This window comes from Triticum urartu, chromosome 2 (genome assembly GCF_003073215.2).
Source record: "Triticum urartu cultivar G1812 chromosome 2, Tu2.1, whole genome shotgun sequence".
NCBI lineage: Eukaryota > Viridiplantae > Streptophyta > Magnoliopsida > Poales > Poaceae > Triticum > Triticum urartu.
The window spans coordinates 403,963,853-403,985,690 of NC_053023.1; positions in this window are offsets into that span (position 1 = coordinate 403,963,853).

Genomic DNA, 21,838 nt, shown 5'->3' on the forward strand with positions numbered 1-21,838 from the left:
CAAAATCACTCAGGGCGCACTTGTGCTTTCAGCCTGCATCCTGGGTGGAGCCTAGGCCCCAGCCTCGCAGCGTATCTTCAAGCAGTGTGCTCGTGAAGTGAATGCAGTCCTCCCCAAGCTCGAAGCTAGACGCCCGCTCAGATGGTCCCAGTGCCCCATCATGTTCAACTCGGCAGACCAGCTCAAGTGCGCAGCTACCGCTGGCGCCCTCCCGATGCTTTGCTCCCAGTCATCAGCAACATGTAAGTTAGCAAGACCCTCATCGATGATGGCGCAGGGCTCAACGTCCTGTACGTCGACACATTCGACAGCCTCCCAGTGCCATATGACCAGCTTCAGCCCACCAAGCCCTTCTCAGGAGTGACCGACGGTTCCACCACGCCGATAGGGCAGGTCCGCCTCCCTGTCGCCTTCGGGGAACACAAGAACTACCGCACTGAGCTCATCGACTTCGACATCGCGCACATCCGCCTGCCGTATAATGCCATCCTCGGGTATCCAACCCTGGCCAAGTTCATGGCGGTGACCCATCATGGCTACAATGTCCTCAAGATGTCAGGAAGTGGCGGGATCATCACGGTCCCATGTGAAGAAAGAGATGCGGTGTGCTCCCTCGAGCGTGCCTTCCAATCTGCAGCAATTGACGACCCCGACAGCAAGGGCGAGGGCCCTCCTAAGGCCATCCCCAAGAAGAAGAACCAGCTGCGACGCGCAGGACCTCAGGAGGGTGGCGTCACAGCCAGAGCCTCGTCAGGATCAGCGCCCACTCCAGGGCGCCTCCCTCCATCACATAGGAAGGCACGCCAGGTGCCCTTCTCGGGAAGGGCTCATGGGCTTTGTTAGAAGGCCTCAGACCTTGCCCACATCACGAGGGAGGCGCTCGGGCACCACCTGGAGGCGTGCTTCGCGGCACGTTTCCCTCAGGAGGGCACAGGGCAAGGATTGCCCACCGTTCAGGAGTTCATCACCAAGACCACCCATGAATTGCAAGACGCAAGGGCCATGTGGGACGACCGCCGCTCACGAGGCGCAGCTCCCCATCTAGGCGAGGATGCCGGGCTGCACGGCTGCATCGACATTCCAGGGCTCAATAGGACCGCCTCTCAGGAGCTTTTCTGGCCTTCGCGCATGGGACGCTGCGAGGGCCCATCGAACAACTACTTTTTGCATGCCCTTTGGCCTGCCGAGCGTGTCGTCCGCCTACCAGCGCAACTTGCGGCGCATCCTAGTGGCTCAGGAGGCCAGGCACCACACCGTCCCGATGGAGATGGAGACGGTCCTCAAGGAACCACCTGAACCCCCAGAGCCTCCTGAGGCTCAGGGCCCCGGTGGCTCGTGAGGAGCAACCCTTTCGTCGCGCACCTTAAGCTGCCCCAACTCTCCTTCGTCAATAGAGCCAGGTGACGTTTTCCAAGTTCATTTAGCTGGGAGCTGTCAGCATTCTGGGAACGAGGGTCCCCAGACTTGCCTGCCTGCAGCCTGTGGCGTGGCTCAAAGGGGGCCCAGCACGACCCATCTCCATCAACACAAACCCAAGACCCTCGAGAGGGGCCAAGCCTCGCGGGGCGGACGACACGGAGCTTCCTCAGGCACGGCCTCATCAGGCTGGCTCGCGAGGATGCGGAGAGATCAAGGTGGGGTACCTCACGAGGTGCCCGTGACGCAAGCCATGACGACCAAGGGTGCTAGGCGGGCGCCAGCCCGCACAGTGTCCTCCTTTCCTCTTTGGTGCAAAGGGAGCAAGCGCGGGCGAGAGCATCAAGCAAAGGCACCCGTTTCGGTGCAACGAGACTAAGACTAGTCCAACGGCAGGGAGGAAGTCATTATGGAGCCCAAGCCAGCGTCACCACCAGAGCCTTTGGTAGGTGAGGACCGACTTTAGTCAGGATAAGTGTACCAGATGTTCCCCTTCAAAATGGCCAATTGTTGGCGCCCTTCCCGCTCAATATTTGGGAAGAGGCCCAGGGCCTTTGCCTATAAATAGGACTAGCCACCCCCAGGGTAGAGGGACAAGAGGACAAGAAAAAGAGAGATCGGATCGGATCATAATCAGGGGATCTAGAATCGGCCAACCCAGAAACAAGCTGGGATCGGATCGAAATCAGAGAGAGAATCGAGAAGAGAGAAAGAGAGAAGGGTGACTGAACTCCTCCTAGCAGTTCATCCCCTCAGCCAAGAACAAACCCTCGCGAGGCTGTTCTTCCTTGTATTGCTCATCATTATCAGCCCAAGAGGCAATCCACCACACCACACACTGGAGTAGGGTATTACACCACAACGGTGGCCTGAACCAGTATAAACCCTGTGTCTCTTGTGCTGTTCTTTCCGTAGCTTAGATCTTAGCGAGGCGGAGGGGTGCAGGTAGGTAGAAGGCGAAATCTCCGCGCGCACCCCAGTGTTCGAACCTCAAGGGTCTGCCGGAACCTGAAATCCCACATTTGGCGCGCCAGGTAGGGGTGCGCCGGAATTCGTCTTCCACCACCCCGTTCTCCTCCGACCATCGCGTCCATGTCTGACGCTCGTTGGGCCCGCGCCGAGCACTGGGCCGCTCTCGCTTCCCGCGTCGCCCAGACGGCTCCTGTCGGCGGGCGTCCTCGCCGTTCCTCGTCACCTGCCATCAACGCCACCACCGGCCGGCGGGGGACGAGCAGCAAGCGTCGTCTCAGCATCCGTTTGTGCGGGAAGACGGCCGCACCGCTACTCCCTTGCTCACCCCAGCTGGTTCTTCGTCCCGCGCGCTCCGCGCACCCATGGAGGCTCGAGCTGCGCTCATCGCAGCAAACGAGCTCCTGCGCTACCGTCTCGTCGACGACGTCTACGAAGAATGGCTCGACCGCATCGCCGAGCTCGTCCGCGCCGCAGGGGCCTCTCCTGCGCTGTCCGTTCCGCTGCACCGCGCCCCGCCCCGCGCGGGCGACGAAGCTCCGGCGACACCCCAGCCGCCTCCTCCTCAAGAAGGCGCCATGGCTCCAAGGCGCGTGGCCCCTAGGCGGAACCCGCTCCGTCAGGTGCCAGCGCGGCAAGAGCATTGCTTCCAAGAAGTCCCTCGCCCGCAAGAAGCTGCCCGGGCGCTCCCTGCTCCAGCACGTCGCGACCATGCTCCTGCTCCCGCACGTCAAGACCCCGCGCTGCTCCCAGCTACAGCGCGTGGGGACATGCAAGACCAAGATCTCCGTCACCCAAGGCCTCCCGTGGCCACAGCAGGCTGCCGTGCCTTCACCACCGAGCTACGCAGCATCGCGTGGCCCGGCAAGTTCAAGCCCGGCCTGCCTCCTCATTACGACGGCACGGCCGACCCTGCGGAGTTCCTCCAGCTCTATGAGCTGGGCATCGAAGCTGCCAACGAAGACGAGAAGGTCATGGCGAACTGGTTTCCCATGGCGCTCAAGGACGGGGCCCGCACCTGGCTCCCGAACCTGGCTCCAGGCATGATCTCCTCCTGGGACGAGATGCGCACCGCTTCATCGCCAACTTCTAAGGTACTCGTGACCGGCCACCCGTCGTGAGCGACATCCGCCGCATCAAGAAACAACCCAGAGAGACCCTGCAGAAGTACATCCAGCACTTCAACAATGCACGCCTCAAGATTCCCAAGGTGACCGAGGAGGCCATCATCTCAGCCTTCTCCGACGGCGTGCGCGATGTCAAGATGAAGGAGGAGCTGGCGATGCATGAAGACCTTTGCACTTCCTTGGAGCTGTTCAACTTGGCAACCAAGTGCGCCAGGGCTGAGGAAGGCGTCTCTCCCTCCTCGAGTTGCCTGCCGCAGACCCAGAAGAGAAGAAGCCCAAGGCCAAGGATGTGAAGCGCAAGGGGGCTGCCGTTCTCGCGGCAGAACTAGACACCAAGCGGGGCAGAGATCAGCCCGAACCTTCCAAGGGTAGTCGGTACTGTGTGTACCACAACCTCCACACCCACAACACCAACGAATGTCAAGAGCTTCGAGCCGTGCGAGAAGGGAGGATCGGCCGTCGCCCCGACCGCGGTGACCGGGGCTACGGTCGAGGAGGAGGAAGGAACGCAGGACGCTGGGAAGACCGCGGCCCGTGCCAAGGGTCGCGCGATCAACCTCATGAGGATCGCTGGCAAGACCCGCCTCGTGAGGGAGACTGGGGGGATCAGCCTCGCGAGGATCGCCCGCAAGGCAACGCAGGCCTCCCTCCGCTGCCGCCGTAGCCAAGGAGAAACGAGGACCGCCATCACGACGAGGGGGCTGGGGGTTTCCAGGAGCCGCGCGCGATCACCTGCATCCTGGGCGGGGCTCAAGCCCCAGCCTCTCAACGCATCTTCAAGTAGTTCGCCCGTGAAGTGAATGCAGTCCTCCCCAAGCTCGAAGCCACGCGCCCTCTCAGGTGGTCGGCGTGCACCATCACGTTCAGCTCAGCAGATCAGCTCAAGTGAGCGGCTACAGCCGGAGTCCTCCTGATGCTTTGTTCCCCAATCATCAGCAACGTGGTGGTCACCAGGACCCTCATCGATGGCGGGGCAGGGCTCAACGTCCTGTCCGTGGAAACATTCAACAATCTCCAAGTGCCCTACAGCCAGCTTCAGCCAACCAAGCCTTTCTCCGGAGTCACCGACGGCTCCACGGTCCCGATTGGGCAGGTCCGCCTCCCTGTCACCTTCGGGGCACGCGACAACTACCGCACCGAGCTCATCGACTTCGACGTCGCTCACATTCTCCTGCCGTACAACGCCATCCTTGGGTACCCAGCGCTGGCCAAGTTCATGGCCGTAACTCACCACGGCTACAACGTCCTCAAGATGCCAGGAAGTGGCGGAGTCATCACGGTGCCCTGTGAAGAGAAGGACGCGGTGTGTTCCCTGGAACGAGCCTTTCAGGTCGCGTCACTAGAAGACCCGGATCGCGGAAGCAGGAGGCTTCCCGAGACCACCCCCAAGAAGAAGAAGACATCATCCGGCCCGGCCCCTCAGGAGGCAGGCCCCTCAAGGCCCGCGCCTACCCAGGGGGAACCTCCTTCCATCGCATAGGAAAGCGTGCCCGGCGCCCTCCTCTGGCAGGGCTTGGGGGCTCTCCCCTGGAGGCCATCGACCTGGCTAAGGTCACGAGGGAGGCGCTTGGGCACCACATGGAGGCGTGTTTCGAAGAACGTTTCCCTCAAGAAGGAGTAAGGAAAGGAGGGCCAGACCCTCAGGAGTTCGTCAGCAAGGCCATTCAGGAGCTACAGGAGTCAAGAGTCATGAGAGGCGGCCGCCGCCTACCAGCTGTGGCTCCCCATCCAGGCGAGGATGGTGGGTTGCGCGTCTGCATCGACATACCAGGGCTCAATCGAGTCGCCTCTCTGGAGTGCCTTTGGCCCTCGCGAGTGGGGCGCTGCGAAGGTCCACCCCACAGCTACGTTCGCATGCCTTACGGCTTGCCGAACACGGCTGCCACGTACCAGCGCCTCATGAGGGGTATCATGGAGGCTCAAGAGGCCAGGCGTTCCGCAGCCCTGGCGGAGATGGAGATGGTCCGCGAGGAGCCACCAACGCCTCCGGAGCCTCCCGAGGCCCCTGGGCCTGGGGGCTCGTGAGGATCGGCTTCCGCAGCCCACCGGGTCTGCTACACCAACACTCCTTTGTCCTCAACATCATCAGGTGACATCTTTCGAGTTTCACTTCCAACTGGGAGTGCCCCCCAGGGCTGCATTATTCCCAGGCCGCGTGGGTCCGTCCCCGCGGCATGTATCCCTTTTATTTCATGTTGTTAGCTTACCTTGTTGGGGGCGCCCCTCGGGCTGCATCATCCCCAAGTCGCTCGGGCCTGACCCAGTGATGTCCGCCTTCCCAGCATCTATTTGAATGAATCCACTCCTTCGCGGCTAATGTGTTTGACCTAGTTGCCCTCTCAACTGACGCCAACTAACGGAGCTGCTCCCAAACGGCACGACGCTTGCGCATGGGTCCATCCCTGCAACGCCGACAAACCTGAATGGCTGAGCTCTGGTCGTGGCAGCCCCGCATGGCGCCACCTCGTCAAGCCTTCAGTGCCTCATCGCCCCTCGGAAGCAACCAACGGCTGACTGTCAATTGTCATGGCAACCCCTCGTTCTTTCTATGATGGGTCTATAGGATCTCCTAAAGGAGCTGCGTCAGGTGAGGCCCTTGCGGTGTCTCCTTCACTCTCATCCGCGCGAACCGCTTGCACGTTAAAGGGAGGGTGCCTGAGCATCGCGACTCAGGGCTCCTACTGGCTCTCCAGCCCTCACCCTCTGGCCTTGTCCACGGCATCGCGACCTGGCATACCAGCGACGGCTGAGACTCGCTCGAGGGCCGGGACCCGAGGACGTAGAGCAGAAAGGGGAGCAAAGGCGAGAGGGGAGGGACACGCGAGGACCTCGCCGAGCAACCTCACGCCTGCCGATGCACGGACCCGGCGACACACCAGAGAGCGGCCCCTGATTCTCGAGATAAGTCACCACCCGGAAGCACCAGCTACCGTGGCACAATCCCCGCACCTAATGCAATCCCGTGTTAGCGACGCCGCTCTCCTTTCTCACCGAACGACGGCTGCTTGAGCGCCAAAGGGGACCTCCTGAGCATCGCGACTCAGGGGCTCTTACCGGACCCCGGGTCGCTCACCTCCTGGCCTTGACCACGGCATCGTGACCTGGCATACCAGCGATGGCTGAAGCCGCCTTGGGACTGGGACCTGTCGGCGCAGAGCACCACGCCCTCGTGAGGTTCGAAAGGGAGAACTGAGCTAAGACGGAATGAGCAACTCGCACAATTCCACGACAAGGGTTATATTAACAAAACAGGATCACAGGCACCTTACAAGCCCCCACGGGACATGTCTTTGATTCCTCGCAGGGAACAGATCCTAAAAGGACGCTAACTACACGCGCCCCTGCAAAAGTCACCATCATCAACAGTGGGCCGTCAAGCACCGGCGCCAACCCCATCCAGATTAGAGTCGGCGACAGCCTGACGAGCCCGCCCTGCTCCAGGAGCGGCGCCGGCTCGGGGGCTCGTAGCTGTCATCGCTCGTCTCCCGAGTCGCGAAGAGCTCGCCGGAGTCGCTGGACCCTCCGACGCCCCCGCCACCTGAGGAGCCGCCAAGGGAGTGGTCGGCGGGCCCAGTCCTCGCCGTAGCAGGGTCCCGACCACCTCTCCTGGGGCAGCACTCCAGCCGGCGCCCGTTCGCATCGAAGACCTTGAAGAACATCACCGAAGCACCGTCGTACTCCAAGTGGATCGCGAAGGCGACTCTTGTCCAGCAAACCCGGGCGATTTCGTTCCAACCTTGAGTCATGAAGACCTCGCCCGAGGCAACGACCGCGACCTCTGCCTCGGTCACGAGGGTGCTGCAGCCGGCGTGCTGCAGCCAAAGCTCCAGAAGCTCTCCCTGCGGGATGATGGAGGCGAAGAAGGGAGGAAGGTGAATCCAAGACTGAGGAGGCATGCCGGCGTGGAGCACGAACTCTCGGGAGGAGCCCTCGGTGTGGACCCCAGGGAGGACGACCCACACCTTCGTGACCCGTCGGCGCCGACGGCGGCGCCGCCCATGGCGATCAGCATCGACTCCTTCAGGGCCCTTGATGTGGCCGTACAAGGGAAGCGGGAACCCCGGCGGTGGCCGCTCGCACCAGGGCCTCGACACCACCTGATGGGCCCCCTCGTCCCGGCCGCGGAGGGCGAGCCGTTTCTTTGGCGGGAGCGGGTCTGGTTCCTCTCGGGGAGCCTTTCCCTTCTCTGCCGTCGAGAACTGGCAGATCGGAGCCATCACAGCAAGACAGAGCAAGGACCGGGAAGAAGGAGAAGCAAGAAGGGATGGACTGGAAGGGCGCGCGCCGTTCCGTACTTATGGCCGGCGAAGGCCAACCGTCGACCTCCACGATCGCCGGTAATCATGACCCGCTTTGCATGCAGGGACTTGTCCAATCCATGCAGTTGCCGAGGCGCCGTGGGGAAGTGGAGATGCCCACGTCCAATCAACCGCCACGCGGCGCCCAAGGCCGCAGGATGTTAGGGCCCGCGGCGCTTCGCTCTTGCCCTTTAGCCTCCCTGCACGGCCAAGTCCGGGCGCACCTTGGGCCCGGGGGCTACTGTCGGCATTCTGGGAACGGGGGTCCCCAGACTTGCCTGCCTGCGGCCTGCGGCGTGGCTCAAAGTGGGGCCCAGCACGGCCCATCTCCATCAACACAGACCCAAGACCCTCGCGAGGGGCCAAGCCTCATGGGGCGGACGACACGGAGCTTCCTCAGGCACGGCCTCATCAGGCTGGCTCGCGAGGAGGCGGAGAGATCAAGGCGGGGTACCTCACGAGGTGCCCGTGACACAAGCCATGACGACCAAGGGTGCCAGGTGGGCGCCAGCCCGCGCAGTGTCCTCCTTTCCTCTTTGGTGCAAAGGGAGCAAGCGCGGGCGAGAGCATCAAGCTAAGGCACCCGTTTCGGTGCAACGAGACCAAGACCAGTCCAACGGCAGGGAGGAAGTCATTGTGGAGCCCAAGCCAGCGTCACCACCAGAGCCTTTGGCAGGTGAGGACCAACTTTAGTCAGGATAAGTGTACCAGATGTTCCCATTCAAAATGGCCAATTGTTGGCGCCCTTCCTGCTCAATATTTGGGAAGAGGCCCAGGGCCTTTGCCTATAAATAGGACTAGCCACCCCCAGGGTAGAGGGACAAGAGGACAAGAAAAAGAGAGATCGGATCGGATCGTAATCAGGGGATCTAGAATCGGCCAACCCAGAAACAAGCTGGGATCGGATCGAAATCAGAGAGAGAATCGAGAAGAGAGAGAGAGAGAAGGGTGACTAAACTCCTCCTAGCAGTTCATCCCATCAGCCAAGAACAGACCCTCGCGAGGCTGTTCTTCCTTGTATTGCTCATCATCATCAGCCCAAGAGGCAATCCACCACACCACACACTGGAGTAGGGTATTACACCACAACAGTGGCCCGAACCAGTATAAACCCTGTGTCTCTTGTGCTGTTCTTTCCATAGCTTAGATCTTAGCGAGGCGGAGGAGTGCAGGTAGGTAGAAGGCGAAATCTCCGCGCGCACCCCAGTGTTCAAACCTCAAGGGTCTGCCGGAACCCGAAATCTGACAGGAGCGCCCCTCGGGCTGCATCGTTCCCAGGCTGCATGGGCTCGTCTCTGTGGCATGTACCCCTTTTCATGTCTTTAGCTTACCTTGTTGAGAGTGCCCCTCGGGCTGCATCATCCCCAAGCCAGTCGGGCCTTACCCAGTGGCACGTATCTCCCATGCACTTACTTAAGACTACTACTCTCATGATTAATCTACCTATGATTACTACTTGCTCGATCGCCACCCATCATGGGGACCGCGTGCCGGCTGTCTTTTTTTAGGGCCCTTTGCGTGAGTAAGTTGAGCATGGCGTCTGTGCTCGGGCCCGTCCCTGCAGCGTCGATAAATCCAACGGCTGAGCTCTATCTAGCAGGCTGGCCCCGTTTACGTCACCTCCTGGGGCCGTTGGTGCTTGGCTTTCTCACGTGATAACCTCAGGAGATTCATTCGGCGCAGGTTGTCTGACCACCTCGCAGGACCAGCACAGTGAACAAGAACCAAGACCAGGCGCAACCCGCCTTGAGGTAGGGCCTCGTGAGTCCCGCGCTGGCTCACGAGTGCCCAGATACACCTCATCTAGCCCTACCGTGCAAGCCATGTGTCAAGGCGGGGCTGTACACGCCCCGGGGGCTCTCCACAGAGGGAGCCCCCCTCCCACGCACAAGTGGAAGCACCATGCTCCGCGCTGGCCGTCGACATTGCCGAGGAGCGGCTATGCCCATGCACAAGCGGAAGCACTATGCTCCACGCTGGTGATAAACAACTGAGGGCGGCTTCATGGTCGTACCAACCTCAGGGAGCCCGAGAGCTCAGCGTCCGTCCTCACCGCAACGCCTCCCCTCGGGAGAGCCGCGCGAGGGGGCTGGGCATGGGGGCTGCACTCGGGTCACGCCCAAGCGCACGCCACCCAACCAGGTCTCCCGGACCTGGTCGTCGCACGCGCCCTCCTGAGCCGAGCCTCGGCCAGGGCAGAGGGATAGAAATTGTTTGCACGTCAAGGGGGACTCCTGAGCATCGCGACTCGGGAGCCTAACTGGTCACGTAGCCCCTCGCTCCTTGGTCCGTCCTGGTCTCTGGTCGGCCCAATGGCGGTTGAGGTATGCACGGGGCTGGGCTCTGCCGACGTAGAACATCAACCTATCCTCGCGTAATCTCCTTGTAAGTTGTTTGCGCGTCAAGGGGGACTCCTGAGCATCACGACTCAGGAGCCTAACTGGTCACGTAGCCCCTCACTCCTTGGTCCATCCTGGTCTCTGGTCAGCCCAATGGTGGTTGAGGTATGCGTAGGGCCGGGCTCTGCCGACGCAAAACACAAAGCAAACAGGAAGAAAATCACAAAATTTCGAAGCAAATATTACAAGGCATATTGTCCTCACGATATCAAATAAAAGTTTCACACCTCCACGAGGCCTGATGCATATTGCAGGAATGAAAGAGGAAAGCAGCCGCAGGTCACCCCTGCACACTGCCATCACCTGCAGAAGGTGCTCCTCCCATGGTAGTGTCGCCTTCACCCATACCACCAGCCGCAAGATCGGTGGCATCGCCGGTCGAGGGCGCGAGGACGAAGCCGCGGAACTTCTTCAGCAGGGCCTCCATCTGACCTTTCACGGCTGCGGCGGCGGCCGCACAATATTCATCAGCTACAGGCTCCAACAGCTCGTCGAGACGAGCATTGGGGTCGCGAAGGTACAGATGGCTGAAGACACACGTCAGCGGAGATGAAGAAAGGACACGAGCCTCAGCCTCAGCCATGGGACCGATGCCCTCCACGACTTCCTCAAGCGCCTTCACCAAGTGGGGAAGCAGATGAGCAGGGCCATCTTCGTCGGTGGTCAATGGCTTCTCCAGGCCCTTCTCGTACAGTGACTTCAGCGCCACGCTGGTGAAGGAAATATGCCCTAGAGGCAATAATAAAGTTATTATTTATTTCCTTATATCATGATAAATGTTTATTATTCATGCTAGAATTGTATTAACCGGAAACATAATACATGTGTGAATACATAGACAAACATAGTGTCACTAGTATGCCTCTACTTGACTAGCTCGTTGATCAATGATGGTTATGTTTCCTAACCATAGACATGATTTGTCATTTGATTAACGGGATCACATCATTAGGAGAATGATGTGATTGACTTGACACTTTTTGTTAGCTTAGCACTTGATCGTTTAGTTTGTAGCTATTGCTTTCTTCATGACTTATACATGTTCCTATGACTATGAGATTATGCAACTCCCGTTTACCGGAGGAACACTTTGTGTGCTACCAAACGTCACAACGTAACTGGGTGATTATAAAGGTGCTCTACAGGTGTCTCCGAAGGTACTTGTTGGGTTGGCGTATTTCGAGATTAGGATTTGTCACTCTGATTGTTGGAGAGGTATCTCTGGGCCCTCTCGGTAATGCACATCACATAAGCCTTGCAAGCATTGCAACTAATAAGTTAGTTGCAGGATGATGTATTACGGAACGAGTAAAGAGACTTGCCAGTAATGAGATTGAACTAGGTATTGAGATACCGACGATCAAGTCTCGGGCAAGTAACATACCGATGACAAAGGGAACAACGTATTTTGTTATGCGGTCTGACCGATAAAAGATCTTCGTAGAATATGTGGGAGCCAATATGAGCATCTAGGTTCCGCTATTAGTTATTGACCGGAGACATGTCTCAGTCATGTCTACATTGTTCTCGAACCCGTAGGGTCCGCACGCTTAACGTTACGATGACAGTTTCATTATGAGTTTATATATTTTGATGTACCGAAGGTTGTTCGGAGTCCCGGATATGATCACGGACATGACGAGGAGTCTCGAAATGGTCGAGACATAAAGATCGATATATTGGACGGCTATATTCGGACACCGGAAGTGTTTCGGGTGATTTCGGAGAAAACCGGAGTGCCGGAAAGGGTTACCGGAAACCCCCGGGGAAGTATTGGGCCTTAGTGGGCCTGAGGGGAGAGAGAGGGCAGCAGCCCAGGAGGTGGCGTTCCCCCTCCCATGGGAGTCCGAGTTGGACTAGGGGAGGGGGGCGCGGCCCCTCTTTCCCTCTCCCTCTCCCTCTCTTTCCTTCCCCCTTCCCTCTTCCTAGTTGGACTAGGAAAGGGGAGTCCTACTCCTACTAGGAGGAGGACTCCCCCCTCCTTGGCGCGCCTCAAGGGCCGGCCGGCCTCCTCCCCTTGCTCCTTTATATACAGGGGCAGGGGGCACCTCTAGACACACAAGTTGATCTTCGTGATCGTTCTCTTAGCCGTGTGCGGTGCCCCCCTCCACCATAATCCTCGATAATATTGTAGCGGTGCTTAGGCGAAGCCCTGCGACGGTAGAACATCAAGATCGTCACCATGCCATCATGCTGACGGAACTCTTCCCTGACACTTTGCTGGATCGGAGTCCGGGGATCGTCATCGAGCTGAACATGTGCTAGAACTCGGAGGTGCCGTAGTTTCGGTGCTTGATCGGTCGGGCCGTGAAGATATACGACTACATCAACCGCATTGTGCTAACGCTTCCGCTTCCGGTCTACGAGGGTACGTAGACAACACTCTCCCCTCTCGTTGCTATGCATCACCATGATCTTGCGTGTGCGTAGGAATTTTTTTTGAAATTACTACGTTCCCCAACAGTGGCATCCGAGCCTAGGTTTTATGCGTTGATGTTGTGCACGAGTAGAACACAAGTGAGTTGTGGGTGATATAAGTCATATCGCTTACCAGCATGTCATACTTTGGTTCGGCGGTATTGTTGGATGAAGCGGCCCGGACCGACATTACGCGTACGCTTACACGAGACTGGTTCTACCGACGTGCTTTGCACACAGGTGGCTCGTGGGTGTGAGTTTCTCCAACTTTAGTTGAACCAAGTGTGGCTACGCCCGGTCCTTGCGAAGGTTAAAACAGCACCAACTTGACAAACTATCGTTGTGGTTTTGACGCGTAGGTAAGAACGGTTCTTGCTAAGACCGTAGCAGCCACGTAAAACTTGCAACAACAAAGTAGAGGACATCTAACTTGTTTTTGCAGGGCATGTTGTGATGTGATATGGTCAAGACATGATGCTAAATTTTATTGTATGAGATGATCATGTTTTGTAACCGAGTTATCGGCAATTGGCAGGAGCCATATGGTTGTCGCTTTATTGTATGCAATGCGATTGCACTGTAATGCTTTACTTTATCACTAAGCGATAGCGATAGTCGTGGAAGAATAAGATTGGCGAGACGACAACGATGCTACGATGGTGATCAAGGTGTCGCGCCGGTGACGATGGTGATCATGACGGTGTTTCGAAGATGGAGATCACAAGCACAAGATGATGATGGCCATATCATATCACTTATATTGATTGCATGTGATGTTTATCTTCTATGCATCTTATCTTGCTTTGATTGACGGTAGCATTATAAGATAATCCCTCACTAAATTATCAAAGTATAAGTGTTCTCCCTGAGTTTGCACCATTGCGAAAGTTCTTCGTGCTGAGACACCATGTGATGATCGGGTGTGATAGGCTCTTTGTTCAAATACAATGGGTGCAAAACAGTTGCACACGCGGAATACTCAGGTTTAACTTGACGAGCCTAGCATATAACAAATATGGCCTTAGAACACTGAGACCGAAAGATGATGGCCTAGCAGATATGATCAACATATTGATGTTCACCATTGATACTACTCCATCTCACGTGATGATCGGACATGGTTTAGTTGATTTGGATCACGTAATCACTTAGAGGATTAGAGGGATATCTTTCTCAGCGGGAGTTCTTAAGTAATATGATTAATTGAACTTAAATTTATCATGAACTTAGTACCTGATAGTATCTTGCTTGTCTATGTTTGATTGTACATAGATGGCTCGTGCTGTTGTTCCGTTGAATTTTAATGCGTTCCTTGAGAAAGCAAAGTTGAAAGATGATGGTAGCAATTACACGGACTGGGTCCGTAAATTGAGGATTATCCTCATTGCTGCACAGAAGAATTACGTCCTGGAAGCACCGCTAAGTGCCAAGCCTGCTGCAGGAGCAACACCAGATGTTATGAACATCTGGTAGAGCAAAGCTGATGACTACTCGATAGTTCAGTGTGCCATGCTTTACGGCTTAGAACCGGGTCTTCAACGACGTTTTGAACGTCATGGAGCATATGAGATGTTCCAGGAGTTGAAGTTAATATTTCAAGCAAATGCCCGGATTGAGAGATATGAAGTCTCCAATAAGTTCTATAGCTACAAGATGGAGGAGAATAGTTCTGTCAGTGAACATATACTCAAAATGTCTGGGTATCATAATCACTTGACTCAACTGGGGGTTAATCTTCCTGTTGATAGTGTCATTGATAGAGTACTTCAATCACTGCCACCAAGCTACAAAAGCTTCATGATGAACTATAATATGCAAGGGATGAATAAGACTATTCCTGAGCTCTTCGCAATGCTAAAAGCCGCGGAGTATAAATCAAGAAGGAGCATCAAGTGTTGATGGTCAATAAGACCACCAGTTTCAAGAAAAGGGGCAAAGGGAAGAAGAAGGGGAACTTCAAGAAGAACAACAAACAAGTTGCTGCTCAGGAGAAGAAACCCAAGTCTGGACCTAAGCTTGAAACTGAGTGCTTCTACTGCAAGCAGAATGGTCACTGGAAGCGGAACTGCCCCAAGTATTTGGCGGATAAGAAGGATGGCAAAGTGAACAAAGGTATATGTGATATACATGTTATTGATGTGTACCTTACTAATGCTCGCAGTAGCACCTGGGTATTTGATACTGGTTATGTTGCTAACATTTGCAACTGGAAACAGGGGCTACGGATCAAGGGAATATTGGCTAAGGATGAGGTGACGATGGGCGTGGGAAATGGTTCCAAAGTTGATGTGATCGCGGTCGGCACGCTACCTCTACATCTACCTTCGGGATTAGTATTAGACCTAAATAATTGTTATTTGGTGCCAGCGTTGAGCATGAATGTCGGATTTCGGATTCCGGCAGACCCTTGAGGTTCGAACACTGGGGTGCGCGCAGATATTTCGCCTTCTACCTACCTGCACCCCTCCACCTCGCTAAGATCTAAGCTATGGAAAGAACAACACAAGAGACACAGGGTTTATACTGGTTCGGGCCACCGTTGTAGTAATACCCTACTCTAGTGTGTGGTGTGGTGGATTGCCTCTTGGGCTGATGATGATGAGCAATACAAGGAAGAACAGCCTCGCAAGGGTCTGTTCTTGGCTGAGTGGATGAACTGCTAGGAGGAGTTCAGTCACCCTTCTCTCTCTCTCTCTCTTCTCGATTCTCTGTCTGATTTCGATCCGATCCCCCTACCCTGTGGGTGGCTAGTCCTATTTATAAGCGAAGGCCCTGGGCCTCTTCCCAAATATTGAGCGGGAAGGGCGCCAACAATTGGCCATTTTGAAGGAGAACATCTGGTACACTTATCCTGACTAAAGTTGGTCCTCGCCTGCCAAAGGCTCTGGTGGTGACGCTGGCTTGGGCTCCACAATGACTTCCTCCCTACCGTTGGACTGGTCTTGGTCTCATTGCACCGAAACGGGTGCCTTTGCTTGATGCTCTCGCCTGCGCTTGCTCCCTTTGCACCAAAGAGGAAAGGGGGACACTGCGCGGCTGGCGCCCGCCTGGCGCCTTTGGTCGTCATGGCTTGTGTCACGGGCACCTCGTGAGGTACCCCGCCTTGATCTCTCCGCCTCCTCGCGAGCCAGCCTGATGAGGCCGTGCCTGAGGAAGCTCCGTGTCATCCGCCCCGCGAGGCTTGGCCCCTCGCGAGGGTCTTGGGTCTGTGTTGATGAAGATCGGCCGTGCTGGGCCCCCTTTTGAGCCACACCGCAGGCCGCAGGCAGGCAAGTCTGGGGACCCCCGTTCCCAGAACGCCAACAGTAGCCCCCGGGCCCAAGGCGCGCCCGGACTTGGCCGTGCAGGGAGGCGAAAGGGCAAGAGTGAAGCGCCGCGGGCCCTAACAGCCTGCGGCCTTGGGCGCCGCGCGATGGTTGATTGGACGTGGGCGTCTCCGCTTCCCCACGGCGCCTCGGCAGCTGCACGGACTGGACAAGTCCCTGCATGCCAAGCTGGTCATGATTACCTACGATCGTGGGGGGCCGTCCGTTGGCCCTCGCCGGCTATAAGTACGGATCGGCGCGCGCCCTTCCAGTTCATCCCCCCTTGCTTCTCCTTCTTCTTCATGGCCCCGTCGAGGAGGTTCTCGGCCGCAGAGAAGGGGAAGGCTCGCCAGGTTGAGCCTGCCTCTCCCCCGCCCAAGCGCGGCCGAGGGCGCCCTCGCAAACATCCTGTGGCCACCACGGCAGCTCCCCACGGCCGTGGAGACGATTTCCAGCACGGTGACGGGCGGACTGCTGCGGCCGGGGGGCGCGCTTCGGTCACGCGTCCCCCTAGGCCGCGCTTTCGCGCTGCAGAGGTGCTGCCGGAGTTCGTTGTGTGGTCGGCGGAGCCGACTAGCACCCGGCTTCAACTGCCTCGCTTCCTCCTCGGCGAGCTCCCGGGCGGCCTCTGGCTTCAGGCAGACGGATGCTGCAGCCGGGCCTCATGGGCTTCACTGGATCTCCGCAGCCGGGAGCCTGGCCTTGACCCGCGGTTGGCAGACGTTTGCCCGCGCGCGTGGCCTGAGCCGTCGGTGCACCCTGCACTTCAAGTTTGACGGCGATGCCACCCTCTACGTGAGGGTGTTTGGGGAAGATGGTCGCCGCGCAGGGTGCTGCCCTGAGGACGACGACCGCGGCCGGGAACCCAGCCCCGGCGATGATGGAGAGGACAGCGCTCGCGTGATTGGCGGCGCTCAGGGTTCCCCAAGCTTCACCGGTTCTTCTTCAGGCGGCGACTCTTCTAGCGGTGGCCGCGGTCAGCCTCCACGCCGTCGTACCTGCTTGGGAGGTGGTAGCGTGTCTGCCCGCCGTCGCGCCTTCGGTGAAGCGCGAGAGGGAGTCTGCCTGAGCCCCGGAGGCAGCTCGAGTCTTCCCTGCAGGCCGGTGTGAGGCGAGCTGCGCCTGATTTGTTCTTTCTTTTCCTTTTTCCTGCGTAAAAAGACAGTAGCGTGGAGCCCCGCGGGGCGTGTTTGGGTTATTGCTGTTAATCATCGCTTTGCTTCCGTTATCGTGCCTTCCGGCTACGTGCCCGCGCGTGGATAGTTCCCGGCCCCAGCCGTGGGGGGCGACCGACCCAGGCCCTGTGTTCGTGTCGCGGTGCCCGTGGGGCACGGACTGGAGGGGTGCTCCTGTAATGGACCCAGGTCGCGAAACCTTTGAACGACTAGGACAGGAACACTCGCGAGGGCGCTCGGCTGCCCCCCTCGCGAGGCCTTGCATAAGAGAAATCGAGGCAGGAGAGTGAAAAGTCGAAGAACCACAAGCCAAAGATGGCAACAACTTCAATAAAACTTCGAATGAGAATGAACAAGCCAACTGCAAATGAAAAAAGCCGCGTCCGGCACCTAATCTAGTCTTCGACGTCTTCTCACCAGCGCGGAGCTAAGTGCTGCCACTGGGCGTGGGAGGGAGCCCCAGGGCCTGAGGCCGGCGCTCCTGAGACTCCGGGGCGTGTACAGCCCCAACTCATTATTACGTGAGAGTGTCACGGGCGGCGAGCTTCACAGGCGTTGGCCTTCTTCACAGGCTCCGGGCCTTTCTTGGGGGAAGCAGGCTTCACGGGCATTTGCCCTCTTCACAGGCTCCGGGCCTTTTCCAAAACGCGACAGCTTCACAGGCATTCGCCTTCTTCACAGGCTCTGGGCCTTTTCCAAAACGCGACAGCTTCACAGGCATTCGCCTTCTTCAGGCTCTCGGCCTTTTCCAAAACGCGACAGCTTCACAGGCATTCGCCTTCTTCACAGGCTCTGGGCCTTTTCCAAAATGCGACAGCTTCACAGGCATTCGCCTTCTTCACAGGCTCTGGGCCTTTTCCAAAATGCGGCAGCTTCACAGGCATTCGCCTTCTTCACAGGCTCTGGGCCTTTTCCAAAACGCGACAGCTTCACAGGCATTCGCCTTCTTCATAGGCTCCGGGCCTTTTCAGGGGTAGAACCTCCGGAGGTGCTGGATGTTCCATGCGTTCTGGACCGGCACCCCCTCCTGAGTCTCCAAGTGCGCGGAGCCGGGCCTGGAAACATGAACAACCTTGAACGGGCCCTCCCACATGGGAGAGAGCTTGTGCAGTCCCTCCCTGGAGAGAACCCGCCTGAGCACGAGGTCTCCTACCTCGAGAGTTCTGGGGCGGATGTTGCGGCAGTGATATCGTCGCAGTGCTTGTTGGTACCTCGCCGCTCGCAGCGCGGCTTTTCGGCGACGTTCCTCCCCCAGCACGAGGTCCATCCCCCGCATGGCGTCCTGCTGCGCCTCGTCGAACGCCAGGACCTGCGCGGAGCGACATCTGACCTCGTGAGGGAAGACCGCTTCAGCTCCGTAGACCAGGAAGAACGGGGTCTCTCCAGTCGGCTTGGTCGCGGTTGTGCGGATGGACCACAACACGGACTGAAGCTCGCCGTACCAACCTCTGCCGTAGGCCTCCAGCTTCTTCTTGAACGTCCTGGTCTTGAGGCCCCTCAGGACCTCTACGTTGGCTCGCTCGGCCTGGCCGTTGCTTCGGGGGTGCTCCACCGAAGCGTAGCATATCTGCGTTCCAAGGTTAGCACAGTATGTTTTGAAGAGGTTACTGGTGAACTGCGAACCGTTGTCTGTGATGATGCGGTTCGGCACCCCGAACCGGCTCACGATGCCCCTGATGAACTTGACCGTGGAACCCGTGGGGATGGTGCGGACGGCCTCTACTTCAGCCCACTTGGTGAACTCGTCCATGGCGACGTAGAGGTAGCGGTAGCCCCCTAGCGCCCAAGGAAACGGGCCCAGGATGTCCAGCCCCCAGACTGTGAATGGCCACGAAAGGGGTATAGTCTGGAGGCCTCCTGCCGGCTGATGGATCTGCTTGGCGTGGAGCTGGCAGGCCTCACAAGCTTTCACCAGTTCGACGAGGTCATTGAGTGCGGTGGGTCAATAAAACCCACTGCGGAACGCCTTTCCGACGAGGGTCCGTGATGATGAATGATGTCCACAGTCTCCACCGTGTATATCTTCCACCAGTACCTTTCCTTGCTCCCTGGAGATGCAACGCAGGGACACATCGTTTGGTCGCTTCCGGTAGAGCTCTCCATCCTTGATGCAGTATGCCGTGGCCTGCCGTGCCACACGCTCCGCTTCCTCCTCCTTCTCCGGCAGGGTCCCTTGTGTTAAGTAACTCCGGAGCTTCGTCATCCAGCACCCCTCCTGAGGTTCCATCATCAGGAGCAGGCGTGCTCCTGAGGCCGGGCCACAGACCGGGGCTCCTGAAGCAGGTGGCTGGGGGAGCTCCTCCCAAGGCTGAGCCGTGTTTGACAATGACGACAGGGCTGAGGGCTTGAAGAGCCGCTCCTCGAAGACGCCAGGCTCCTGAGGTAACCACCTGGATGCCCGTTTGGCAATGTCGTCGGCCTCCTGATTGGTGCCACGGGGCACATGCTGCAACTCCAACCCCCAGAACTGCTTCTCCATCCTGCGGACCTCCGCAAGGTAGGCTTCCATGTGCTCATCTTTCGGCTCGTACACCTTGTTGGAGAAATTGACAAGGAGCTGCGAATCGCCCTTGATGGTGAGGCGTTTCACCCCCAGGGCAGCTGCAGCCTTCAAGCCCGCTATTAAACCTTCATACTCCACTATGTTGTTGGAGACCTTTTCACCTTGCTGGAAACAGAGCTGTACAGCATAGTAGAGCTTGTCCTGAGTGGGCGATATAAGCACCGCCCCAGCCCCAGCGCCATGCCTGGAGAACGCGCATCGAAGTACATGACCCAGCCTTCTGGCGTCTCGCTTCTCGGAGAGAGGGACCGATCCTCGTCGGCCTTGAGGCCTGGTGCCTCCGTCCATTCTGCCACAAAATCCGCTAATGCTGCTCCCTTGATGACTCTGGTCATGCTGAATTCGAGCTGAAACGCTTGCAGCTCTATGTTCCACTCAGCGACCCTTCTAGCTGAGTTAGGGCTCCTGAGCACTCTCTCCAGGGGGTATGACGAGACGACCTTGATGGGGTGACCCTGAAAATAGTGCCGCAGCTTGCGCGAGGCCACCAGTAGCGCGAGGAGGAGCTTCTGAGGCATGGGGTACCGTGCCCTCGCGTCCCGCAACACCGTGCTGACGAAGTACACTGGGTGCTCAACGAGGTTGGGTGCGTCAGTGCTGGTGGCGCCCTCCGGAGACCATGGCGCTTCCTGAGGCGATGAGGCCTCCTGAGGCTGGCCATCTGGGAGAGTGGCCTCTTCCGCCTCCGGTGCACTCCTCTGCGGCGGCTGATCCTCCTCAGCCACGGTGGCGGTTTCTGTGGGCCTTCCTTGTTCCTGTTTTGCCTTGTCCCGGGCTGCTACTGTGGTTTTGATTCGACGCTCCTCCCTAACCGCCACCAAGGCTGCGCTGGCGGAGTAAGGAGTGGCGGCGAGGTAAAGCACCACGGGCTCTTGAGGGCGCGGAGCCACCATGACCAGAGGGCTGGTCAGGTATCTCTTGAGATCCTGGAACGCCTTGTCGGCCTCTTCAGTCCATTCAAAGGGCCCCTTTTTCTTCATTAGCTGGAAGAAGGGCAGCGCTCGCTCCCCCAACTTGGAGATGAAGTGCCCTAGCACGGTCACGCGCCCAGTGAGCTTCTGCATTTCTCTGAGGGTCTTTGGCGGGCTCATGTCCTCGACCGCCTTGACCTTTTCTGGGTTAGCCTCGATGCCTCGGTGGGACACGAGGAAACCCAAGAGCTTGCCCGAGGGGACTCCGAACACACACTTCTCTGGGTTGAGCCGCAGGTTCACTGCGTTGAGGCTCGCGAAGGTTTCCTCTAGGTCTTGTATCAGGGTCCTGGCCTCCCGAGACTTCACCACAATGTCATCGACATAAGCCTCAACATTCTTCCCGAGCTGCGGGCCCAAGGTGATGTGCATCGGCCACTGAAAGGTCGCCCCTGCGTTACGCAGCCCGAATGGCACGCATGTGTAGCAGTACACCCCACACGGGGTTAGGAAGGCTTTCTTTTTGATGTCTTCTACCGCCATCTTGATCTGGTGATACCCAGAGAAGGCATCCAAGAAGCATAGCAGGTCGCATTCTGCGATGGAATCGACGATCTGGTCGATGCGGGGGAGCAGGAACGGATCTTGCGGGCATGCCTTGTTGAGGTTGGTGAAGTCGACACACATGCGCTCCTTCCCTCCCTTCTTTGGCACAACGACAGGGTTGGCCAACCAATCCGGGTATCAGACCTCGCGAATGACACCAACGGCTTCTAGTTTGCGGGTCACTTGGACGATGAAGGCCTGCTTTTCTGTGGACTGCCGCCTTGCCTTCTGCTTCACAGGGCGCACGTTGGGGCACACGTTGAGGTGATGCTCGATTACGCTCCTAGGGATCCCCGCCAACTGGTCAGGCTCCCAAGCGAATACCTTCTTGTTTGCGCGCAGGAACCTAACCAGGGGCTCCTCCTGCTCGGGTTCGAGGTTGGCGCCTATGGTGAAAGTGGCGTTGGTGGACCCGTCCTCATCGACGGGTATCTGCTTGGTTTCTGCCTTGTCTTGGGTGAACAAATGTTTCTTCTTGGCGGGTGCAGCCCCCTTGGGCTCGGGGGTCTCCGAGTCGGCGGGCTATGCCGACGCCGCCATCTTGAAGGCGAGCTTGAGCACTCGCAGCGCGTCTCCGGTGTCCCCGTGCACGGTGAGGACACCACTGCTCCCAGGCATCTTCATGAGGTTGTACGCCGGGTGCGTCGCGGC